Source organism: Erythranthe guttata, chromosome 11 (genome assembly GCF_056151865.1).
Source record: "Erythranthe guttata isolate IM_541 chromosome 11, IM_541, whole genome shotgun sequence".
NCBI classification, from domain to species: Eukaryota; Viridiplantae; Streptophyta; class Magnoliopsida; order Lamiales; family Phrymaceae; genus Erythranthe; species Erythranthe guttata.
Window position 1 is genome coordinate 12,416,093 of NC_142543.1, and position 26,597 is coordinate 12,442,689.

The following is a 26,597-nucleotide window of genomic DNA, read 5'->3' on the forward strand; positions in this document are numbered from 1 at the left end:
CAGTTGGCTTTTTGGATCTTGTACGGTTCCCTACAGCATATTTTGGATTCTTCAGGTTCTTTTTCTCAAATATTTCGAAGTCTATTTTTGGAACTTCTATGACTAGCGCACGGTTGTCAAGTGCTCTGGAGTATTGATCAACTATAGCCTCGAGTTCAGAGATTTTTTCATCTCTTTCTTTGACGGTTGCCATATGTTCCTTTTCTGCTGACTTGAGTAGTGTTTTTTCAGCTTCTAGGAACAATATCTGAGCGACGGACTCACTCATATTTGTCAATTGCACATCTTCCATCAGCAATGAATGGGATTCTTCGCAGGCGGGATTGACTAATATTCTGGATGGGTGGTGTGCAGATTGATTTGGCGTCGTATTTGCTAGCTTCTGGACAAGCTATTTGTTTGTAGGTTCTAGCTCCGCCAAACTCACATGTAGCTCGATGTTTTGCGCGTGTGAATCGTCAATATCCTTATTTTTATGGGCAATGGATTATTGCGTTGGTGTCAATATCTCAAAGGATGGCAAATCGCTATTTCCAAGGTCCCGTTCCTCTTCAAGTTTTGCGAGTTTGTCTTGGAGTGCCCTTTTTTCATCAAGCAGCACCTAGGCCGTGTTACCTAGTAACGTCATCCTCATGTGGACTTCTTCTAGTTGTTGGATTTCTACTGCCATGTGTGAGTTTTCTATTTTCAAGGTTGACAGTTCAGTGTTTTGCACATTGATATGCTTCATGGAATTTGCTAACATTAGATTCACTTCGTCTACTTGCTTTGCTAGTATTATGACATGTTTTGTCTTCTCCTGACTGCTTGGTGAAGGTATAGCATGGAGTCTGCGAGTTGATAAGATTAATCGATCAAAGATTGTGACTATGTAATATGACTACAACCAAAAAATATCTACTTACGAAGAAGTCAACACAATATGACTATACATATTACAATAGTCATGTGAAAATGTACTACATACCAAACTGAGAGCATTGAACATGAATGTTTTTTAAAATGCACCTCTAATAATGGTGGGGTCTATGTGATGATGCTTTAAAATGTATTTTTTAAAAATGCCCAAATATCCAAAAAACATGGGATTGCATTTTAAAATGTAATATGACTGTATATGACAGTTTAAATGTACTTGTCCACACGCGACTGTAATGCTCTTTTCTGTAACTCGAGTCTTGTGATTGTACCCCTCAGTACATGTGCTTCATTCGTTAGCTGTGTAACCTGACTTCTGAGGGATGATTCACGAGAATGGCATGCCTCGATTTTATTTTTCAGTTTATCTACTTCTTGTTGCATTTATTTGTAATGTTGCTTCAGCCATACGGCAATCGGGACATCAGCAACAATTGGGACATTTTTTTTCATCTGTTTCACTATCAGCAACAATCCTTTCCCCGATTTTGGCGACTTTTTGTGCGAATGGATTAGTGATGTTGTCACCTTCAGTGCTCATCTGGTTGGCGATTTTGTGAAGTGCAGAAGAAGCCATTGCTTCATTTTCTTCGTTGTCTGTACTGCCGTCATTTGTATCATTGGCTTCATCGTCACTGCTCTCTTCCATGGCTAAATGCCCGGTTAGGATTTGAGTTTCTGTATGTGTTGGCACCAATGTTTGGTTATTGACATCCTCGGGTTGAATGTCTCTTATGGTTGTAGTTGATATAACATTAGCCAGCTCCTATATTACCTAACGCCGCAATTGAGAGAATGCATTTTCTGTGACTGGCTGAACAAATTTGGTTCGCTCACATATGAAATACTGTCATTTGAAAAAACAACGTCAATAATTAGTTTTTTTATTTAGTAAATGACGTGGGTCTAACATTTGACGAAAGATTGAAGTATAAGCTTCTAACATTTGTCTATTTTTCCTTTAAGGCAGGATACACAAGTTTGAAGTGATTTAACGTCCTCCATGGAGAACATTCCTTCACTAACAAACTTGTTCATCCTTCTCAAGGAAATGTGACCTAGTCGAGCGTGCCAAAGTTGTGCGGGGTTAAGACTTATATCTTTTCGTTTTGCTGATATAACGTTAATAGGTATTTCACTTGGATTCAGTTCATATAAGTTGTTTATAAGTTGTCCCTTACAAATCATATTTTGTTCCTTTTGTATAATGCAAATCGAATTTCCAAAAACAAAAGTAAAACCTTCATTATCCAAAACAGGAATAGAAATAAGGTTTCGAATAAGTGACGGAACAAATAAACAATTGTTCAAAACAATGGAAAAACTAGAATCCAAAACAGAAAGATAAATTGTCCCAATGGCTTCAGCAGCAACCCTTGCTCCGTTGCCTATTCTTAGGTAGGTCTCACCCACATTAAGCTTCCTACTTCTTGTCATGAGCTGCAAATCATTACAAAGATGTGAGCCACAACCAGTATCCAATACCCAAGCAGAAGATTTAACGGACAAGTTAACTTCAACTAAATACGTACCCTTTTCAGAACGTTTCTGATCGAGGTAAGCCTTGCAGTTGCGTCGCCAATGGCCCTTCTTTCCACAATGATGGCAAGCGTCATCAACTTGCTTGGTGACGTTGTCATTCTTCACTCCGCTCGACTCGCCCTTCTCAAGTTTCTTGCTCGGACCGAAACTCCTTTCTTTCCTTTTCTTCTGGAAAGAACCTTTCTTTGCAGAAGGGGCAACTAGGAGAACAGATTTCTCCTTCTTGATCGTGGACTCATAGCTGACCAACATGTTCAACAACTCATCCAATGGTGGATCGAGCTTGTTCATGTTGAAGTTCACTATGAACGATTCATAAGAACTAGGAAGAGACAGTAGGATCAAATCCACCGAGAGCTCGGCCAGGAGGGTGACATCGAGGCTCACCAGCTTCTCAAGGAGAGTGATCATCTTGAGACCGTGCTCGTGGACCGAAGCCCCTTCACGCAGCCTCATGGTGATCAACTCCTTGGTAGCTGAGTACCTCGATGCCCTAGTATTCTCACTGTACATGCTTTCAAGATGATGCTTGATATCATAAGCATGCACATGAGACTCATACTTCCTCGCGAGCTCTGGCACCATGGATGCTAGCATGTAGCACCTCGCATGGAGGTCGTCCTTCTTCCATGCCTCGAAAGTGGCAGTCTCGTCAGCAGTAGCAGTCGCAGGAAGAGCAGCGGGGGGACGTTCATTGAGCACATAGAGACGCTCCTCGACTTGGAGCACAAGTTTCAGATTGCGAAGCCAATCCAAATAGTTTGGACCGGTAAGTTTGTTTTGGTCGAGGATTGAGGAAAGGGGATGTTTGGACATTGTTGCTGAGAAAATTTTAAGAAGACAATAATTAGAGTTTAGTTCGTAATAATCGTTACGATTAAAATTTTGGACTTTTATGTTTTAATTGTTCTCCCACTAATTTTATTGAATTCCACAACCCTCTAGCAGACAATCGAGAAAACTTATTTTTCTTTAATGGGCTTTAGGTCCAATAGCGCTAATGTAACCCGTAGTTAATCTATCCCGATTACATAAGCCTAAAGGTAGAGTACTATCAATCACATCACTATGTGACCCTAAAGATCGATTTACCTCACACTTGATAATGACCTAAGTTAATCTAGCGAATATCAAAATCTTCGTGTGTCAAGTCTAGCCTACCAATATGAGATGTCATAGATCCAACTATATCAAACTAATGCAATCCCTAGTTAATCTAGCCGACCACATTAATCCAACATAATTTTATCTATGACCGTATCTCCATCTAATGTCAATTAAATTACATCTTATCCCACAATAGCACTCCCCGCTAACACGGCTTACTGCACTATTATGAGAGGCTACACATAATTTAATTGTTGGTAGAAGGAAAGAAAAATTCAACAATTTGGTTTTTCTTTATAGCTTGATAATTATTCTTAATAAAGAATGAGGGATTTTATTTATTAAATCTTATTAGCTCATCGGAAGTTTTAGGTTATGATCGTTTGTGATTCCTACAACTATGTTCTCTAGGTATGTGGAAACGCATATTGATCCTAAGAGAGACATACGATCATCATCGTACTTAATCACAATTATTCATCTCATGAATTAATTAATTAATACGATAAATTGCAAATATAATTAACGGACTCCCTTCATTCATAAATCAGTCAAGTAAGAATGAAGTCCATTAATTATTTGCCATCTAATTTGTGTTCCATTAATTAAACTAATTTAACGATTAAATTAAATAATTAATCCAACACCATTCTTTGAATTCAAATTAAATTAATGGATCAATTATCTAATTTGGGTTTAATTGATAAATAATTTCAAAAATTAAAAATCAATTAACTTTTAATATTAATTTCAGAAAATCAAATTAATTTTTTTTTTTTTTTTTTTTTTTTTTGTTGTGCTAACCGGACCGGTCCGACCGGTCCGACCGGACCGGTTCGGTCAGCTGAAAAACAGTAGTAAAAAACGAATTTTTCAAAATTAAAAATTTTCATATTTTCTGAAATATTCAAAATATTTAATTAATATTAAAACACCCAATTAGATAACACCAATAATTTAACAATTCAACAAATCGAAGCATGCTTTCGAAAACGATAAACACGTTGACAAATTAAACGATTAACCCGTGGCTCTGATACCACTGTTGGGGATCGTGCATGTATACGCAGCGGAATTTAAAATTTTAGATCGAACTAATTTCGATTACATGCATAAACTAATCACATAGTCAACGTACCTTAACGCTTCCGCCATACATATGGTAATTTTCGATTTAATTGAAAAATACGTAAAACCGAAAATCACGAAACATGCTTATACTTCATTTCACAAAATCGAAACATGTAATCACGTATTACTCATGCTCATAAATTATAATTCACACAAAACATGCTCGAATTAATTTACGAAAGTTTCGATTCATTTACCTCTTGTAGCGTGCGATTTCGACGAATCGAAATCCTAGAACGAGTCACGTACAAGCTGCTATATACCACTCCTAGGGGCTGCAGGAACACCACCAAACGGCAGCTGGACCGAAGGTGTGGCGACGGCGGCGCGTGCGTGACGACGGCGGCGGCGCGTGGGCGGTGCAGCGGCGCGTACGGCGGTGCAGCGGCGATACGGCGATTCCGTCGGGGCAGCAGCTCCTCTCCAATTAGGTTTCACCTCGAATAAACGGATCTCCCCCTACTTTAGCACTAGATACAAAGGGGTTAGATAACAAGGGAATACGATAGAGAAAGGAGAGGGAAAAACCGGCGGATTCCGGCGGCGGACGGCGGTGGCGCGGCGGAGATGCAGCGGCCGAGAGGGGGGCTGAGCGGCTAGGGTTTTGGTGCTGAAAAATCTGATCTCAAAACTCCTTTTGAGGTCTATTTATACTTAGGGTTTTAAACCCTAGTGGGCTTAAGTCATTGGGCTTGACCCACTGATGCATTAAGCCCATTCCCTCGTCGGCCTCGTTTCTAATAAACGATCGTCCACAAAATTATAACAAAATTATATTTGTGACGAGCTCAAAGTCCTCGTCGATACGAGTGCCTCTTCGAAATTTCCAATTTCCAAAATTGGAAACTTCCACTTCAGTGGACCTGCTAAATTGGGAAACTTCTCAATTTAGAAAGTTCACTAATTTCCGCATATCTCTTTCTCTACGTTTATTCCGACTCGTAATCCACAATCACGAATCTTGGACTCAATCATATTGACCTCCAACTTTGCAAAGATTAACATATTAATCTATGCTCATTGTTATCAAGGATCCATGTTACACGAGAAGTGTGACCCTCAATGGTTCAGGTGTATGCTAGCCGTGGGCTCACAACTCTTTGTGATTCGAACAACACATTGTTCTTATACGAACTCCTCCCAAGAGTCCTGATTAGAGTAAAACTCATTTTACCTAATCCCGATCAAATCGGTGCCCAACGAATCAAGATTGGCGTCTAGCAACTACGCATCATGATTCCCTAGATACAAATGAAGTGCCTGCAAGAACCTTATGATATAGTTAGCGTACAGTACGATCCCTTCGTAGCACATGTCCCGATTGAACTAGAGGCATTGGTTCACCGAGACCTCTTATAAAGTTCAATAACCGTGCGAACGTTCTAGGTATTATAAATCCGTTCGTGTGCGACTTAGGGAAACACATTTCCCTAATCACCCCACTATCAACTCTGGCCAGAGATTCCATGGATTATAAACCGTCAGAACACACAGGACATCCATGACTACTCAAGCGCTCGAATCCCCTACTACAATACACAGACTTCACACTAGATTTCTGATTGCACGAACGTTGGCCCTTGGAGTGGTCCGCGGTGGGACTCAGGGACAGGTCACGATACAATCGGTCCTCTAGTGAAGTCACGGTGATGTCTGGGTCTTAAGGACTAATGGTGTACAACTATATCTTAGAAACCTATTACTCGATGAATGAGAACCACTTATAGATTTCTAGGGCGAGGGAGTTCAGTGAACTCATCCAGTATGAGCACCCACTCAAGTATGCCGATGTCACAACACCGAGGACTGATGAGATGCAGTACACATACACTAAGTGCTAGTCTCAAAAGGGAAAGGCCGGTATCCTCATTATTGGCGTAACCCATCGACTAGGAGCAAGGTTTAACAGTTACATTACATTGCTGAGTTATCTCACGATTCTACTAGACCAACTCACAGTAATAGAGTAACTCGTTAGGACTATATCTATGCTGCTTGCATGGGATAACAAATATAGAATGCCAAATAAGATATTTTATTATTACGAACGAAAAACGATTGTTTTATTACAAGGAAAAGAGAAAGACCACAACCACAAGTTGGCTTGTTGGTCACCTACTCTAACAATGTCCCACTTGACCTAAAGCCAACTACTCATAAATCTAAGTCCCATCGACTCTCGATGTTTCTCGTGGACTGATCCGTACAATGGCTTGGTGAAGGGATCGGCAATATTGTCCTCCGAGGTGACTCTGTCTAGCTTGACTTCACCTCTCTCTATGATCTCTCGGATCACATGGTATTTTCTCAACACGTGCTTCGACTTCTGATGAGCTCTTGGTTCCTTAGCTTGCGCTACGGCTCCGTTGTTATCGCAGTACAGCCGTACTGGATCGCTAGCGTTCGGAAATACATCCAACTCTTGGATGAATTTCCTAATCCATGACCTTTCCTTTGAAGCATCTGATGCTGCAATATATTCAGCCTCGGTGGTGGAATCAGCCGTCGTGCCTTGTTTGGAACTCTTCCAACACACGGCACCTCCGTTGACTTTGAATATATACCCCGAGTTTGACTTTGAGTCATCCACGTCCGATTGAAAACTAGAATCCGTGAAGCCTTCTAATTTCAACTCGGCATCCCCATAGACCAAAAACAAATCTCGAGTTCTTCGCAAGTACTTGAGAATGTCCTTCACAGCCTTCCAATGGGCTGGGCCGGGGTCGGACTGATATATGCTTGTGACGCTCACAGCATACGCAATATCAGGTCGTGTACACAGCATGCCATACATTATGCTTCCTATAGCGGATGCATAAGGTGTCCTTTTCATCTCCTCGATTTCCATTTGCGTTTGAGGACGCATGGATTTCCAGAGACGAACCCCATGGGACATTGGCAAGAATCCCTTCTTGGATTCTTACATGCTAAACCGTTTAAGAACGGTGTCTATGTACATGGATTGGGACAAGCCAAGAAATCTCCTCGATCTATCTCTATATATCCGTATTCCCAATACGTAGGATGCTTCTCCCAAATCCTTCATCGAGAAACGTGTGGATAACCATACTTTAGTCGACTGCAACATCCCTACATCATTCCCAATGAGTAGTATGTCATCAACATAAAGTACAAGAAAAGTCACTGCACTCCCACTAACCTTCTTGTAGACACAAGGTTCCTCCGGGTTTTTCACAAATTCAAACTCTTTGATAGTTGTGTCGAACCTTTTGTTCCAACTACGGGATGCTTGTTTCAATCCATAAATGGATCGCTGGAGTTTGCAAACCTTTTGCTCATCTCCAGAAGATATGAAGCCTTCCGGCTGCGCCATGTAAATTTCTTCCTCAATGTCCCTATTAAGGAAAGCGGTCTTCACATCCATTTGCCATATCTCGTAGTCATACCACGCAGAAATGGCCAGCAAAATCCTAATGGACTTAAGCATAGCAACTGGAGAGAAGGTTTCCTCATAGTCAACTCCTTGCTTTTGAGTATAACCCTTCGCTACCAATCTAGCCTTGTAGGTCGATACCTTTCCATCTACTCCAATTTTCTTCTTATAGATCCACTTGCAGCCTATGGGAACAATTCCCTCGGGTGGATCTACCAAGGTCCATACCTTGTTGGAGTACATAGAGTCCATTTCGGATTTCATGGCATTAAGCCAATGTCCCTTGTCTGTATCCGATACAGCTTCGTTGAAAGTTCTAGGATCACATCCTTGGTCAACTTCATCAACGAGGAATAACCTATCGGGCGCTCTCCGAACTCTTTCGGATCTACGCAGCGACGGTTCAGGAGGTATGTTAGTGGTTTGTTGAATTGGTTCATTATCTGATTGTTGTGCTTGAACTTCAGATTGTGGTTCTCGAACTTCTTCGAGATCAACTACACTGCCCTCTCTATCCGATAGAAATTCCTTCTCAAGGAACACGACATTTCTCGAGACGAACACCTTTGCCTCGGAAACATAGTAGAATTCGTATCCCATGGAATCCTCGGGATACCCCACAAAATAGCATAGGTCGGATTTTATATCCAACTTATCTCCCACTAGCCGCTTCACGTAAGCGGGACAACCCCATATCCTAATATGTTTAAACGTGGGTTTCTTGGAGTGCCAAAGTTCATAAGGTGTGGAGTTAACTGCTTTGGTATTAACCCTATTCAGCAAATACACGGCAGTTAGGAGTGCATGACCCCATAGATATGCCGGTAGCTCGGTGAACCCCATCATAGATCGAACCATGTCTAACAGTGTTCGATTCCGACGTTCGGAAACTCCATTAAGTTGAGGAGTTCCAGGAGGAGTCCATTGAGACAGAATCCCATTCTCTTTAAGATAGTCTATAAACTCAGTACTTAAGTATTCGCCGCCACGATCGGATCGTAGTTTCTTAATACGTCTACCGAGTTGGTTTTCTACTTGGTGTCTAAAATCTTTGAACCTTTCAAAAGTTTCAGACTTATACTTCATTAAGTACACGAAACCATACCTAGAATAATCATCGGTAAAGGTAACGAAGTAGTTAAAACCACCCCTAGCACTAACGCTTAGTGGACCACACACGTCTGAATGGATCAAATCCAAAAGACCCTCGGCCCGTTCCATCTTCCCTTTGAAGGGAGTCTTGGTCATTTTTCCTTTAAGGCAGGATACACAAGTTTGAAGTGATTTAACGTCCTCCATGGAGAACATTCCTTCACTAACAAACTTGTTCATCCTTCTCAAGGAAATGTGACCTAGTCGAGCGTGCCAAAGTTGTGCGGGGTTAAGACTTATATCTTTTCGTTTTGCTGATATAACGTTAATAGGTATTTCACTTGGATTCAGTTCATATAAGTTGTTTATAAGTTGTCCCTTACAAATCATATTTTGTTCCTTTTGTATAATGCAAATCGAATTTCCAAAAACAAAAGTAAAACCTTCATTATCCAAAACAGGAATAGAAATAAGGTTTCGAATAAGTGACGGAACAAATAAACAATTGTTCAAAACAATGGAAAAACTAGAATCCAAAACAGAAAGATAAATTGTCCCAATGGCTTCAGCAGCAACCCTTGCTCCGTTGCCCATTCTTAGGTAGGTCTCACCCACATTAAGCTTCCTACTTCTTGTCATGAGCTGCAAATCATTACAAAGATGTGAGCCACAACCAGTATCCAATACCCAAGCAGAAGATTTAACGGACAAGTTAACTTCAACTAAATACGTACCCTTTTCAGAACGTTTCTGATCGAGGTAAGCCTTGCAGTTGCGTCGCCAATGGCCCTTCTTTCCACAATGATGGCAAGCGTCATCAACTTGCTTGGTGACGTTGTCATTCTTCACTCCGCTCGACTCGCCCTTCTCAAGTTTCTTGCTCGGGCCGAAACTCCTTTCTTTCCTTTTCTTCTGGAAAGAACCTTTCTTTGCAGAAGGAGCAACTAGGAGAACATATTTCTCCTTCTTGATCGTGGACTCATAGCTGACCAACATGTTCAACAACTCATCCAATGGTGGATCGAGCTTGTTCATGTTGAAGTTCACTATGAACGATTCATAAGAACTAGGAAGAGACAGTAGGATCAAATCCACCGAGAGCTCGGCCGGGAGGGTGACATCGAGGCTCACCAGCTTCTCAAGGAGAGTGATCATCTTGAGACCGTGCTCGTGGACCGAAGCCCCTTCACGCAGCCTCATGGTGATCAACTCCTTGGTAGCTGAGTACCTCGATGCCCTAGTATTCTCACTGTACATGCTTTCAAGATGATGCTTGACATTATAAGCATGCACATGAGACTCATACTTCCTCGCGAGCTCTGGCACCATGGATGCTAGCATGTAGCACCTTGCATGGAGGTCGTCCTTCTTCCATGCCTCGAAAGCGGCAGTCTCGTCAGCAGTAGCAGTCGCAGGAAGAGCAGCGGGGGGACGTTCATTGAGCACATAGAGACGCTCCTCGACTTGGAGCACAAGTTTCAGATTGCGAAGCCAATCCAAATAGTTTGGACCGGTAAGTTTGTTTTGGTCGAGGATTGAGGAAAGGGGATGTTTGGACATTGTTGCTGAGAAAATTTTAAGAAGACAATAATTAGAGTTTAGTTCGTAATAATCGTTACGATTAAAATTTTGGACTTTTATGTTTTAATTGTTCTCCCACTAATTTTATTGAATTCCACAACCCTCTAGCAGACAATCGAGAAAACTTATTTTTCTTTAATGGGCTTTAGGTCCAATAGCGCTAATGTAACCCGTAGTTAATCTATCCCGATTACATAAGCCTAAAGGTAGAGTACTATCAATCACATCACTATGTGACCCTAAAGATCGATTTACCTCACACTTGATAATGACCTAAGTTAATCTAGCGAATATCAAAATCTTCGTGTGTCAAGTCTAGCCTACCAATATGAGATGTCATAGATCCAACTATATCAAACTAATGCAATCCCTAGTTAATCTAGCCGACCACATTAATCCAACATAATTTTATCTATGACCGTATCTCCATCTAATGTCAATTAAATTACAGCTTATCCCACAATAGCACTCCCCGCTAACACGGCTTACTGCACTATTATGAGAGGCTACACATAATTTAATTGTTGGTAGAAGGAAAGAAAAATTCAACAATTTGGTTTTTCTTTATAGCTTGATAATTATTCTTAATAAAGAATGAGGGATTTTATTTATTAAATCTTATTAGCTCATCGGAAGTTTTAGGTTATGATCGTTTGTGATTCCTACAACTATGTTCTCTAGGTATGTGGAAACGCATATTGATCCTAAGAGAGACATACGATCATCATCGTACTTAATCACAATTATTCATCTCATGAATTAATTAATTAATACGATAAATTGCAAATATAATTAACGGACTCCCTTCATTCATAAATCAGTCAAATAAGAATGAAGTCCATTAATTATTTGCCATCTAATTTGTGTTCCATTAATTAAACTAATTTAACGATTAAATTAAATAATTAATCCAACACCATTCTTTGAATTCAAATTAAATTAATGGATCAATTATCTAATTTGGGTTTAATTGATAAATAATTTCAAAAATTAAAAATCAATTAACTTTTAATATTAATTTCAGAAAATCAAATTAATTTTTTTTTTTTTTTTTTTTTTTTTGTTGTGCTGACCGGACCGGTCGGACCGGTCGGACCGGACCGGTTCGGTCAGCTGAAAAACAGTAGTAAAAAACGAATTTTTCAAAATTAAAATTTTTCATATTTTCTGAAATATTCAAAATATTTAATTAATATTAAAACACCCAATTAGATAACACCAATAATTTAACAATTCAACAAATCGAAGCATGCTTTCGAAAACGATAAACACGTTGACAAATTAAACGATTAACCTGTGGCTCTGATACCACTGTTGGGGATCGTGCATGTATACGCAGCGGAATTTAAAATTTTAGATCGAACTAATTTCGATTACATGCATAAACTAATCACATAGTCAACGTACCTTAACGCTTCCGCCATACATATGGTAATTTTCGATTTAATTGAAAAATACGTAAAACCGAAAATCACGAAACATGCTTATACTTCATTTCACAAAATCGAAACATGTAATCACGTATTACTCATGCTCATAAATTATAATTCACACAAAACATGCTCGAATTAATTTACGAAAGTTTCGATTCATTTACCTCTTGTAGCGTGCGATTTCGACGAATCGAAATCCTAGAACGAGTCACGTACAAGCTGCTATATACCACTCCTAGGGGCTGCAGGAACACCACCAAACGGCAGCTGGACCGAAGGTGTGGTGACGGCGGCGCGTGCGTGACGACGGCGGCGGCGCGTACGGCGGTGCAGCGGCGATGCGGCGATTCCGTCGGGGCAGCAGCTCCTCTCCAATTAGGTTTCACCTCGAATAAACGGATCTCCCCCTACTGTAGCACTAGATACAATGGGGTTAGATAACAAGGGAATACGATAGAGAAAGGAGAGGGAAAAACCGGCGGATTCCGGCGGCGGACGGCGGTGGCGCGGCGGAGATGCAGCGGCCGAGAGGGGGGCTGAGCGGCTAGGGTTTTGGTGCTGAAAAATCTGATCTCAAAACTCCTTTTGAGGTCTATTTATACTTAGGGTTTTAAACCCTAGTGGGCTTAAGTCATTGGGCTTGACCCACTGATGCATTAAGCCCATTCCCTCGTCGGCCTCGTTTCTAATAAACGATCGTCCACAAAATTATAACAAAATTATATTTGTGACGAGCTCAAAGTCCTCGTCGATACGAGTGCCTCTTCGAAATTTCCAATTTCCAAAATTGGAAACTTCCACTTCAGTGGACCTGCTAAATTGGGAAACTTCTCAATTTAGAAAGTTCACTAATTTCCGCATATCTCTTTCTCTACGTTTATTCCGACTCGTAATCCACAATCACGAATCTTGGACTCAATCATATTGACCTCCAACTTTGCAAAGATTAACATATTAATCTATGCTCATTGTTATCAAGGATCCATGTTACACGAGAAGTGTGACCCTCAATGGTTCAGGTGTATGCTAGCCGTGGGCTCACAACTCTTTGTGATTCGAACAACACATTGTTCTTATACGAACTCCTCCCAAGAGTCCTGATTAGAGTAAAACTCATTTTACCTAATCCCGATCAAATCGGTGCCCAACGAATCAAGATTGGCGTCTAGCAACTACGCATCATGATTCCCTAGATACAAATGAAGTGCCTGCAAGAACCTTATGATATAGTTAGCGTACAGTACGATCCCTTCGTAGCACATGTCCCGATTGAACTAGAGGCATTGGTTCACCGAGACCTCTTATAAAATTCAATAACCGTGCGAACGTTCTAGGTATTATAAATCCGTTCGTGTGCGACTTAGGGAAACACATTTCCCTAATCACCCCACTATCAACTCTGGCCAGAGATTCCATGGATTATAAACCGTCAGAACACACAGGACATCCATGACTACTCAAGCGCTCGAATCCCCTACTACAATACACAGACTTCACACTAGATTTCTGATTGCACGAACGTTGGCCATTGGAGTGGTCCGCGGTGGGACTCAGGGACAGGTCACGATACAATCGGTCCTCTAGTGAAGTCACGGTGATGTCTGGGTCTTAAGGACTAATGGTGTACAACTATATCTTAGAAACCTATTACTCGATGAATGAGAACCACTTATAGATTTCTAGGGCGAGGGAGTTCAGTGAACTCATCCAGTATGAGCACCCACTCAAGTATGCCGATGTCACAACACCGAGGACTGATGAGATGCAGTACACATACACTAAGTTCTAGTCTCAAAAGGGAAAGGCCGGTATCCTCATTATTGGCGTAACCCATCGACTAGGAACAAGGTTTAACAGTTACATTACATTGCTGAGTTATCTCACGATTCTACTAGACCAACTCACAGTAATAGAGTAACTCGTTAGGACTATATCTATGCTGCTTGCATGGGATAACAGATATAGAATGCCAAATAAGATATTTTATTATTACGAACGAAAAACGATTGTTTTATTACAAGGAAAAGAGAAAGACCACAACCACAAGTTGGCTTGTTGGTCACCTACTCTAACAATCTCCCACTTGACCTAAAGCCAACTACTCATAAATCTAAGTCCCATCGACTCTCGATGTTTCTCGTGGACTGATCCTGACAATGGCTTGGTGAAGGGATCTGCAATATTGTCCTCCGAGGTGACTCTGTCTAGCTTGACTTCACCTCTCTCTATGATCTCTCGGATCACATGGTATTTTCTCAACATGTGCTTCGACTTCTGATGAGCTCTTGGTTCCTTAGCTTGCGCTACGGCTCCGTTGTTATCGCAGTACAGCCGTACTGGATCGCTAGCGTTCGGAAATACATCCAACTCTTGGATGAATTTCCTAATCCATGACCCTTCCTTTGAAGCATCTGATGCTGCAATATATTCAGCCTCGGTGGTGGAATCAGCCGTCGTGCCTTGTTTGGAACTCTTCCAACACACGGCACCTCCGTTGAATTTGAATATATACCCCGAGTTTGACTTTGAGTCATCCACGTCCGATTGAAAACTAGAATCCGTGAAGCCTTCTAATTTCAACTCGGCATCCCCATAGACCAAAAACAAATCTCGAGTTCTTCGCAAGTACTTGAGAATGTCCTTCACAGCCTTCCAATGGGCTGGGCCGGGGTCGGACTGATATCTGCTTGTGACGCTCACAGCATACGCAATATCAGGTCGTGTACACAGCATGCCATACATTATGCTTCCTATAACGGATGCATAAGGTGTGCTTTTCATCTCCTCGATTTCCATTTGCGTTTGAGGACGCATGGATTTCGAGAAACGAACCCCATGGGACATTGGCAAGAATCCCTTCTTGGATTCTTCCATGCTAAACCGTTTAAGAACGGTGTCTATGTACATGGATTGGGACAAGCCAAGCAATCTCCTCGATCTATCTCTATAGATCCGTATTCCCAATACGTAGGATGCTTCTCCCAAATCCTTCATCGAGAAACGTGTGGATAACCATACTTTAGTCGACTGCAACATCCCTACATCATTCCCAATGAGTAGTATGTCATCAACATAAAGTACAAGAAAAGTCACTGCACTCCCACTAACCTTCTTGTAGACACAAGGTTCCTCCGGGTTTTTCACAAATTCAAACTCTTTGATAGTTGTGTCGAACCTTTTGTTCCAACTACGGGATGCTTGTTTCAATCCATAAATGGATCGCTGGAGTTTGCAAACCTTTTGCTCATCTCCAGAAGATATGAAGCCTTCCGGCTGCGCCATGTAAATTTCTTCCTCAATGTCCCTATTAAGGAAAGTGGTCTTCACATCCATTTGCCATATCTCGTAGTCATACCACGCAGAAATGGCCAGCAAAATCCTAATGGACTTAAGCATAGCAACTGGAGAGAAGGTTTCCTCATAGTCAACTCCTTGCTTTTGAGTATAACCCTTCGCTACCAATCTAGCCTTGTAGGTCGATACCTTTCCATCTACTCCAATTTTCTTCTTATAGATCCACTTGCAGCCTATGGGAACAATTCCCTCGGGTGGATCTACCAAGGTCCATACCTTGTTGGAGTACATAGAGTCCATTTCGGATTTCATGGCATTAAGCCAATGTCCCTTGTCTGTATCCGATACAGCTTCGTTGAAAGTTCTAGGATCACATCCTTGGTCAACTTCATCAACGAGGAATAACCTATCGGGCGCTCTCCGAACTCTTTCGGATCTACGCAGCGACGGTTCAGGAGGTATGTTAGTGGTTTGTTGAATTGGTTCATTATCTGATTGTTGTGCTTGAACTTCAGATTGTGGTTCTCGAACTTCTTCGAGATCAACTACACTGCCCTTTCTATCCGATAGAAATTCCTTCTCAAGGAACACGGCATTTCTCGAGACGAACACCTTTGCCTCGGAAACATAGTAGAATTCGTATCCCATGGAATCCTCGGGATACCCCACAAAATAGCATAGGTCGGATTTTATATCCAACTTATCTCCCACTAGCCGCTTCACGTAAGCGGGACAACCCCATATCCTAATATGTTTAAACGTGGGTTTCTTGGAGTGCCAAAGTTCATAAGGTGTGGAGTTAACTGCTTTGGTATTAACCCTATTCAGCAAATACACGGCAGTTAGGAGTGCATGACCCCATAGATATGCCGGTAGCTCGGTGAACCCCATCATAGATCGAACCATGTCTAACAGTGTTCGATTCCGACGTTCGGAAACTCCATTAAGTTGAGGAGTTCCAGGAGGAGTCCATTGAGACAGAATCCCATTCTCTTTAAGATAGTCTATAAACTCAGTACTTAAGTATTCGCCGCCACGATCGGATCGTAGTTTCTTAATACGTCTACCGAGTTGGTTTTCTACTTGGTGTCTAAAATCTTTGAACCTTTCAAAAGTTTCAGACTTATACTTCATTAAGTACACGAAACCATACCTAGAATAATCGTCGGTAAAGGTAACGAAGTAGTTAAAACCACCCCTAGCACTAACGCTTAGTGGACCACACACGTCTGAATGGATCAAATCCAAAAGACCCTCGGCCCGTTCCATCTTCCCTTTGAAGGGAGTCTTGGTCATTTTTCCTTTAAGGCAGGATACACAAGTTTGAAGTGATTTAACGTCCTCCATGGAGAACATTCCTTCACTAACAAACTTGTTCATCCTTCTCAAGGAAATGTGACCTAGTCGAGCGTGCCAAAGTTGTGCGGGGTTAAGACTTATATCTTTTCGTTTTGCTGATATAACGTTAATAGGTATTTCACTTGGATTCAGTTCATATAAGTTGTTTATAAGTTGTCCCTTACAAATCATATTTTGTTCCTTTTGTATAATGCAAATCGAATTTCCAAAAACAAAAGTAAAACCTTCATTATCCAAAACAGGAATAGAAATAAGGTTTCGAATAAGTGACGGAACAAATAAACAATTGTTCAAAACAATGGAAAAACTAGAATCCAAAACAGAAAGATAAATTGTCCCAATGGCTTCAGCAGCAACCCTTGCTCCGTTGCCCATTCTTAGGTAGGTCTCACCCACATTAAGCTTCCTACTTCTTGTCATGAGCTGCAAATCATTACAAAGATGTGAGCCACAACCAGTATCCAATACCCAAGCAGAAGATTTAACGGACAAGTTAACTTCAACTAAATACGTACCCTTTTCAGAACGTTTCTGATCGAGGTAAGCCTTGCAGTTGCGTCGCCAATGGCCCTTCTTTCCACAATGATGGCAAGCGTCATCAACTTGCTTGGTGACGTTGTCATTCTTCACTCCGCTCGACTCGCCCTTCTCAAGTTTCTTGCTCGGACCGAAACTCCTTTCTTTCCTTTTCTTCTGGAAAGAACCTTTCTTTGCAGAAGGAGCAACTAGGAGAACAGATTTCTCCTTCTTGATCGTGGACTCATAGCTGACCAACATGTTCAACAACTCATCCAATGGTGGATCGAGCTTGTTCATGTTGAAGTTCACTATGAACGATTCATAAGAACTAGGAAGAGACAGTAGGATCAAATCCACCGAGAGCTCGGCCAGGAGGGTGACATCGAGGCTCACCAGCTTCTCAAGGAGAGTGATCATCTTGAGACCGTGCTCGTGGACCGAAGCCCCTTCACGCAGCCTCATGGTGATCAACTCCTTGGTAGCTGAGTACCTCGATGCCCTAGTATTCTCACTGTACATGCTTTCAAGATGATGCTTGATATCATAAGCATGCACATGACACTCATACTTCCTCGCGAGCTCTGGCACCATGGATGCTAGCATGTAGCACCTCGCATGGAGGTCGTCCTTCTTCCATGCCTCGAAAGTGGCAGTCTCGTCAGCAGTAGCAGTCGCAGGAAGAGCAGCGGGGGGACGTTCATTGAGCACATAGAGACGCTCCTCGACTTGGAGCACAAGTTTCAGATTGCGAAGCCAATCCAAATAGTTTGGACCGGTAAGTTTGTTTTGGTCGAGGATTGAGGAAAGGGGATGTTTGGACATTGTTGCTGAGAAAATTTTAAGAAGACAATAATTAGAGTTTAGTTCGTAATAATCGTTACGATTAAAATTTTGGACTTTTATGTTTTAATTGTTCTCCCACTAATTTTATTGAATTCCACAACCCTCTAGCAGACAATCGAGAAAACTTATTTTTCTTTAATGGGCTTTAGGTCCAATAGCGCTAATGTAACCCGTAGTTAATCTATCCCGATTACATAAGCCTAAAGGTAGAGTACTATCAATCACATCACTATGTGACCCTAAAGATCGATTTACCTCACACTTGATAATGACCTAAGTTAATCTAGCGAATATCAAAATCTTCGTGTGTCAAGTCTAGCCTACCAATATGAGATGTCATAGATCCAACTATATCAAACTAATGCAATCCCTAGTTAATCTAGCCGACCACATTAATCCAACATAATTTTATCTATGACCGTATCTCCATCTAATGTCAATTAAATTACATCTTATCCCACAATAGCACTCCCCGCTAACACGGCTTACTGCACTATTATGAGAGGCTACACATAATTTAATTGTTGGTAGAAGGAAAGAAAAATTCAACAATTTGGTTTTTCTTTATAGCTTGATAATTATTCTTAATAAAGAATGAGGGATTTTATTTATTAAATCTTATTAGCTCATCGGAAGTTTTAGGTTATGATCGTTTGTGATTCCTACAACTATGTTCTCTAGGTATGTGGAAACGCATATTGATCCTAAGAGAGACATACGATCATCATCGTACTTAATCACAATTATTCATCTCATGAATTAATTAATTAATACGATAAATTGCAAATATAATTAACGGACTCCCTTCATTCATAAATCAGTCAAATAAGAATGAAGTCCATTAATTATTTGCCATCTAATTTGTGTTCCATTAATTAAACTAATTTAACGATTAAATTAAATAATTAATCCAACACCATTCTTTGAATTCAAATTAAATTAATGGATCAATTATCTAATTTGGGTTTAATTGATAAATAATTTCAAAAATTAAAAATCAATTAACTTTTAATATTAATTTCAGAAAATCAAATTAATTTTATTTTTTTTTTTTTTTTTTTTTGTTGTGCTGACCGGACCGGTCGGACCGGTCCGACCGGACCGGTTCGGTCAGCTGAAAAACAGTAGTAAAAAACGAATTTTTCAAAATTAAAAATTTTCATATTTTCTGAAATATTCAAAATATTTAATTAATATTAAAACACCCAATTAGATAACACCAATAATTTAACAATTCAACAAATCGAAGCATGCTTTCGAAAACGATAAACACGTTGACAAATTAAACGATTAACCCGTGGCTCTGATACCACTGTTGGGGATCGTGCATGTATACGCAGCGGAATTTAAAATTTTAGATCGAACTAATTTCGATTACATGCATAAACTAATCACATAGTCAACGTACCTTAACGCTTCCGCCATACATATGGTAATTTTCGATTTAATTGAAAAATACGTAAAACCGAAAATCACGAAACATGCTTATACTTCATTTCACAAAATCGAAACATGTAATCACGTATTACTCATGCTCATAAATTATAATTCACACAAAACATGCTCGAATTAATTTACGAAAGTTTCGATTCATTTACCTCTTGTAGCGTGCGATTTCGACGAATCGAAATCCTAGAACGAGTCACGTACAAGCTGCTATATACCACTCCTAGGGGCTGCAGGAACACCACCAAACGGCAGCTGGACCGAAGGTGTGGCGACGGCGGCGCGTGCGTGACGACGGCGGCGGCGCGTGGGCGGTGCAGCGGCGCGTACGGCGGTGCAGCGGCGATACGGCGATTCCGTCGGGGCAGCAGCTCCTCTCCAATTAGGTTTCACCTCGAATAAACGGATCTCCCCCTACTTTAGCACTAGATACAAAGGGGTTAGATAATAAGGGAATACGATAGAGAAAGGAGAGGGAAAAACCGGCGGATTCCGGCGGCGGACGGCGGTGGCGCGGCGGAGATGCAGCGGCCGAGAGGGGGGCTGAGCGGCTAGGGTTTTGGTGCTGAAAAATCTGATCTCAAAACTCCTTTTGAGGTCTATTTATACTTAGGGTTTTAAACCCTAGTGGGCTTAAGTCATTGGGCTTGACCCACTGATGCATTAAGCCCATTCCCTCGTCGGCCTCGTTTCTAATAAACGATCGTCCACAAAATTATAACAAAATTATATTTGTGACGAGCTCAAAGTCCTCGTCGATACGAGTGCCTCTTCGAAATTTCCAATTTCCAAAATTGGAAACTTCCACTTCAATGGACCTGCTAAATTGGGAAACTTCTCTATTTAGAAAGTTCACTAATTTCCGCATATCTCTTTCTCTACGTTTATTCCGACTCGTAATCCACAATCACGAATCTTGGACTCAATCATATTGACCTCCAACTTTGCAAAGATTAACATATTAATCTATGCTCATTGTTATCAAGGATCCATGTTACACGAGAAGTGTGACCCTCAATGGTTCAGGTGTATGCTAGCCGTGGGCTCACAACTCTTTGTGATTCGAACAACACATTGTTCTTATACGAACTCCTCCCAAGAGTCCTGATTAGAGTAAAACTCATTTTACCTAATCCCGATCAAATCGGTGCCCAACGAATCAAGATTGGCGTCTAGCAACTACGCATCATGATTCCCTAGATACAAATGAAGTGCCTGCAAGAACCTTATGATATAGTTAGCGTACAGTACGATCCCTTCGTAGCACATGTCCCGATTGAACTAGAGGCATTGGTTCACCGAGACCTCTTATAAAGTTCAATAACCGTGCGAACGTTCTAGGTATTATAAATCCGTTCGTGTGCGACTTAGGGAAACACATTTCCCTAATCACCCCACTATCAACTCTGGCCAGAGATTCCATGGATTATAAACCGTCAGAACACACAGGACATCCATGACTACTCAAGCGCTCGAATCCCCTACTACAATACACAGACTTCACACTAGATTTCTGATTGCACGAACGTTGGCCCTTGGAGTGGTCCGCGGTGGGACTCAGGGACAGGTCACGATACAATCGGTCCTCTAGTGAAGTCACGGTGATGTCTGGGTCTTAAGGACTAATGGTGTACAACTATATCTTAGAAACCTATTACTCGATGAATGAGAACCACTTATAGATTTCTAGGGCGAGGGAGTTCAGTGAACTCATCCAGTATGAGCACCCACTCAAGTATGCCGATGTCACAACACCGAGGACTGATGAGATGCAGTACACATACACTAAGTGCTAGTCTCAAAAGGGAAAGGCCGGTATCCTCATTATTGGCGTAACCCATCGACTAGGAACAAGGTTTAACAGTTACATTACATTGCTGAGTTATCTCACGATTCTACTAGACCAACTCACAGTAATAGAGTAACTCGTTAGGACTATATCTATGCTGCTTGCATGGGATAACAGATATAGAATGCCAAATAAGATATTTTATTATTACGAACGAAAAACGATTGTTTTATTACAAGGAAAAGAGAAAGACCACAACCACAAGTTGGCTTGTTGGTCACCTACTCTAACAATTGTTTGTGCATTCGAATGGTATTGACAAAGGGTACTGGAAGTATAATGTTTGATTGTAATGTGGTATGTGTCATATGCAACAACGGTATTGAACGAAATTACTGGAAGTATTAATAGTGGAACTTTATAGTACGTTGTATTTGTTATAAATGTACTTTTATGTGTATGAATTACGGCTTGTTTGTCTGCTTGTGGGCATATTTTCATGCTTTAGACAATACATATATTTGGTTTAAGGCAAAAACTTGCGATATCAAAACACTTCGCCCTAAACTAACAATTATCTTTCCGAGGCATCGGGGAGTAGAAGTGGAAGCTAAAGATGAAAGAGATGTAGCGTTATTGTAAAAAAATCTGGGAGTGGAAGTGTTTTGGCGTTTTTGTGTTTTTTTTCTTTTTCATGAACAGATGAATGTATTTTTGTGTCATAAACAATCTGTCACTTTGATGTAGAGCTAATAATACTATTGGTTAGCTCTACTCGTACTTTTCCATTGTATACATCGTACTATATGTTTCAACGAATTGTAGTTACCTTTTGAGCACATGGTACTTTATTTTGCGATGAATTGAGTTTGTGTAAAGAATAAAAGGGTACCATAAAAATGAGCAACAAATACTTTCTAGACTATTCGAAGATACCTTGTCAACACTAGACTTGTACTTACTTGATGAACAAAACGTACTATATTCACGAATCACTACAACAAAAATATACTATTAGGACATTGAAGAAATGTCTCAAGACGTAACATTTTGAGGCATTTACACTTTTAAGGGCAAATAAAATATATGTCGCGTAGTTGTGTGTCGCAGTAGGTCACGAGGCACTTATTATATGCCTCTATAAATCTTGCTTTTCGAGACATTTATCGTTGTCCCAATAAGTATTTTGAGACACATATATATGTCCTGTAAATTATCTTTTTGAGACACTTATGATAATCTAGAGACATTTATGTATGCCACTACAACACGAAATTAAGACACTTATAAATGTCGTTTTAGATATTTATGCAGACATTATTTACTGTCTTATAAAATCTACTTAGGGACACTTATATCTAAACTAAATAAATTTGAAGGCACTAATAAGTATCCTAATACATATTACAGGGCATTTAAAATTCCTACTAAATGGACGAATTAGGTGTCATAACTAATTTTTGGGACACATACAATTGAGATCATATTCTAGTAATTACGCATTAAAAATACATATAAAACAAAATTTTAAATAAAAATTCTTATCATACTAACATTTACATTATTAACCAGTAACTAAAGTTATTAAACATTGACATTTCAATAGCATTTGATTTAAAAAGTCAATAATACTACCACAATCAATCTCCCAAGACAAAAAACAACAAGATCAAACTAAGATTCTTGAACCGTAAATCTAGGATATATGAATATTCTGTAAGTTTTTAGTAAAAAAAAGATCAGAGAACATGTGGAGTAAAATTCATTCTCCTTGACTAGAAAACAATGAAAAGTAGTGGCCATCCAATCATTTAATACTCTAACACGGCAGGATGATCATTGATTACGATTTCGCTCCCGCCACATTTAAATATTGCATCAATAGTACTCATCATCCTCCAAATCCAAAGCGACTTGTATGTACAAGAATATACATTTATTAGCAATAAGAAAACTAGTACAGTCATTGAGCCACATTTGCTACCTACCTTTCTCATTCAAAAGAAAACAAAATAAAGGGTATTATTATTAACAAAACAAGGAAAGTTAAGACGGAGAGTACAAGTGTTCTATAAAACACTTGTAGTGGTCTGAAAATACTAAAAAAATAGTTGCAGCAGAATACTTGTAGTGGTCTGAAAATACTAAAAAAATAGTTGCAGCATAATACAAGTAAGAAACATACTAATGATAAGGGCCAAGCAACCGGTACTCCAATAGCATTTCCAATTGTTTGAATATGATTATAGGGAAAAATCAATCTTGCATCTTTCTTCACTGGATATTGAATGACAACTTGGCAAAAATCAGGGCCCAAGTCTATACCATTTGCTCTAACGCTGTCCACTTTGTCCACGATACCAGTTGCAACTATTTCGTTCACATTTGCTATAGTTTTCATAACAACATACGAGCCACCCAGTGAACCGAGATTTTATATAATTAGTATGTAACAAATATATACAAATAACAAGTTATACGTTATGTTATTTCTTACCTTGATACACACTGGAACGGAATTTGATCCTAATGAGCGTTGGTCGTTTGGAATGGACAACGGACTTTGAGCACCAACTTGCCCACTTGAAAGTGCTTCTGGAATATATTCAAAATTATCTTGTCCGTTTGAAGTATTATTTGGAGCATTTTCAGAACCAATTTCCGTATTTGGTGAGGTATGAGTTTCAAGTTGTTCGCCAGATTGTGTATTTGCTGACAAATGATCAAATTTTCCATTCAACATGTCAAATTTTTCTATTTCTTCCAAATACATTGTTTTGTATTCCATGGCCTGTCTAAGAAGTGTAGCACGACTAGGTTTTTCTCCATAAACATCAAGTGGTGTAACTCCTAACCCATACATACGCAACTGCCCATCCTTATCTTTACCCATCACTTTTGCAAATAAATCATCAGAATTATGTACAACATGGTTGCCATCTAACGTCTAAGAATCTTGAGGAGCCATTTCTTTCATTTTTTCCTAAAACAAAGTGAATTTTTTGTATAAAATACGAAACTCAATCAAATAAATTATGAAAAGATAAAAAATGAGGAAAGATTGTAAGTCCAGACTTACAACTGATTTTTTTATTTGATCACTTGAAGAATCACCCTCTTTACAATAGCACTCTTCAAACAATTCAGCTCGTGTGGGATATCTTCCTAATCGGTCCCTCTACATAAATTCATTCAAAACAAGCATATTAACCATAAACAAGATTATAATATTAAATGAACGTTGAAAATATTACCATTGTTTCTTTCACCACCGCGAAACTGTTCTTGCCCATGCGATGAAAGAACTTCAGGTGATCACGGCTATCTTTATTCTTATCACTTCGTTTCTGAATTATTTGCATATTTAAGTACGGTATGAATGGCGTGAAAAATAACAATAAGTTACAAAGAAAAACTAATACTCATTCATTTACAAAGAGAAACTTAGTAAATATTTGTCAAAGTAAAATATTCCTCCAAGAACTGTTGTTCCCGGTTTCTAATTTTCACTTCATCAATTATATTGAAACGTAAAATAAATTGATATTTACACTTCAAATACTATTTGGTATGAATTTAAACATCATAGAACATTTAGTTTTCTTTCTTTCATACTGAACATGTAATAACATAATCCAATAAAATATACATATTCTTACTGCGGAAATTATATGACATCTATAACTCAAGAATGGATGAATTAAGACCGAACTTCTAGCCCTATTGTCCTAAAGAACTTAGAAAATGTAGTAAAATAAATTGCAAGATAAACGATGATAAAACATACATTGAAATGTAAATGATGCCACTAATATATTTCAAAAAAATAGGAATACCATTATTTATGAATTTAAGTGATATGAAACTCGTACCTTCGACTTATCAGACATCCAATAATGGACTAGAGACTTATATTGATCTTCATTGACTCTTTCCGGTATTTCAGTCATTTGTTGATCAATAGAAATGTCCGGATTGAAATTCAAACTCTTTATAAAACTTTTCCAGTTTCTCTATTTTTTGTTTATGGACCTTAATATGTAAGATTCATGTCCCGGTGGCAATTGAAATCTTGCCTATAGATATAAAAAAGGAATTAACAAGACACATATTAACATTTTAACGAGATATATATTAACACTATTTGAAAAAATAGAGTAATTACCTTCACAATCGTAAGCATTTCTTCTTTATAAGAGTAGGGCATTACTCTCCAATCTTTATAGTTAAGTAGACAATATCGTCCGTTCCTAGCAATTGTACCTAAAAAATGAGACAAAGTGCTACTCTTGCCCTGATCGTTTGGTTGTCCAAGATCGTTGAATGAAACGACCACAAGTTCATCTGGTTGTTGTCCCCAAACTTTAGGCATACAAGTAGCACCTCTTACCCTCTTTTTTTTATTGCCAACTACAGTAGTTAAGAATGTATTACTTATCAACGTAATAATTACTAGAACTAGATATTAGGGTATGATGTAGAAAATATTTCTCACCAATCTCGATAACATTGTCAATAGAATTACCAATCTCAGATATATCATTATTTGCGTCATAAGCAGCCACATTGGGCTGATTTGGATTCGTAAAAGGCTGACCTGCAACTTAAAATAATTAATTTAGAGCAATAAACAATATAATTAACTAGTGAAAATGTGAAATATAATTAACTCAATTTTGAGATTATGATGTGATAAAAATTTAAACCAGAAGGCTGCTCTAACTGCAACGCTGTTGCTTTAGGACGATTTGTACTCACAGCAAGTTGAGCTACAACTTATAATAAATTATTTAATTTAATAAGCAAATTTTTAAATAATAACACTTAAAAATTATAATTTAGGAACATAATTAATTTGATTTTGAGATTACGGTTACGAGAAATATTTAAATTAGGAGGTTGGTCAGGCTGCAAAACATTTGCTTTAGGTTGCATTGAACTCCCACGAATTTGACCTGTACCTGGAAAAAAAAACATATTACATGAACAACACCAATATGATTATCTAGTAAAACTTCAAAAAAAGAAAATTACAAATATGATTTCGAAACTTACGATTATGACAAATATCTAAATTAGAAATTTGGTACGGCCGCTCAAAAACTTCACAGGTTACACGCTTGCTACCAGTCCTATTGTTCGGAGGCAT

The 26,597-nt window shown here is 39.3% G+C and overlaps 1 pseudogene; it reads right to left on the reverse strand.

Moving 5' to 3' along the window:
• Positions 1-1,342: 1,342 nt before the first annotated feature.
• LOC148767012 (uncharacterized) lies at positions 1,343-26,597 on the reverse strand (annotated as a pseudogene).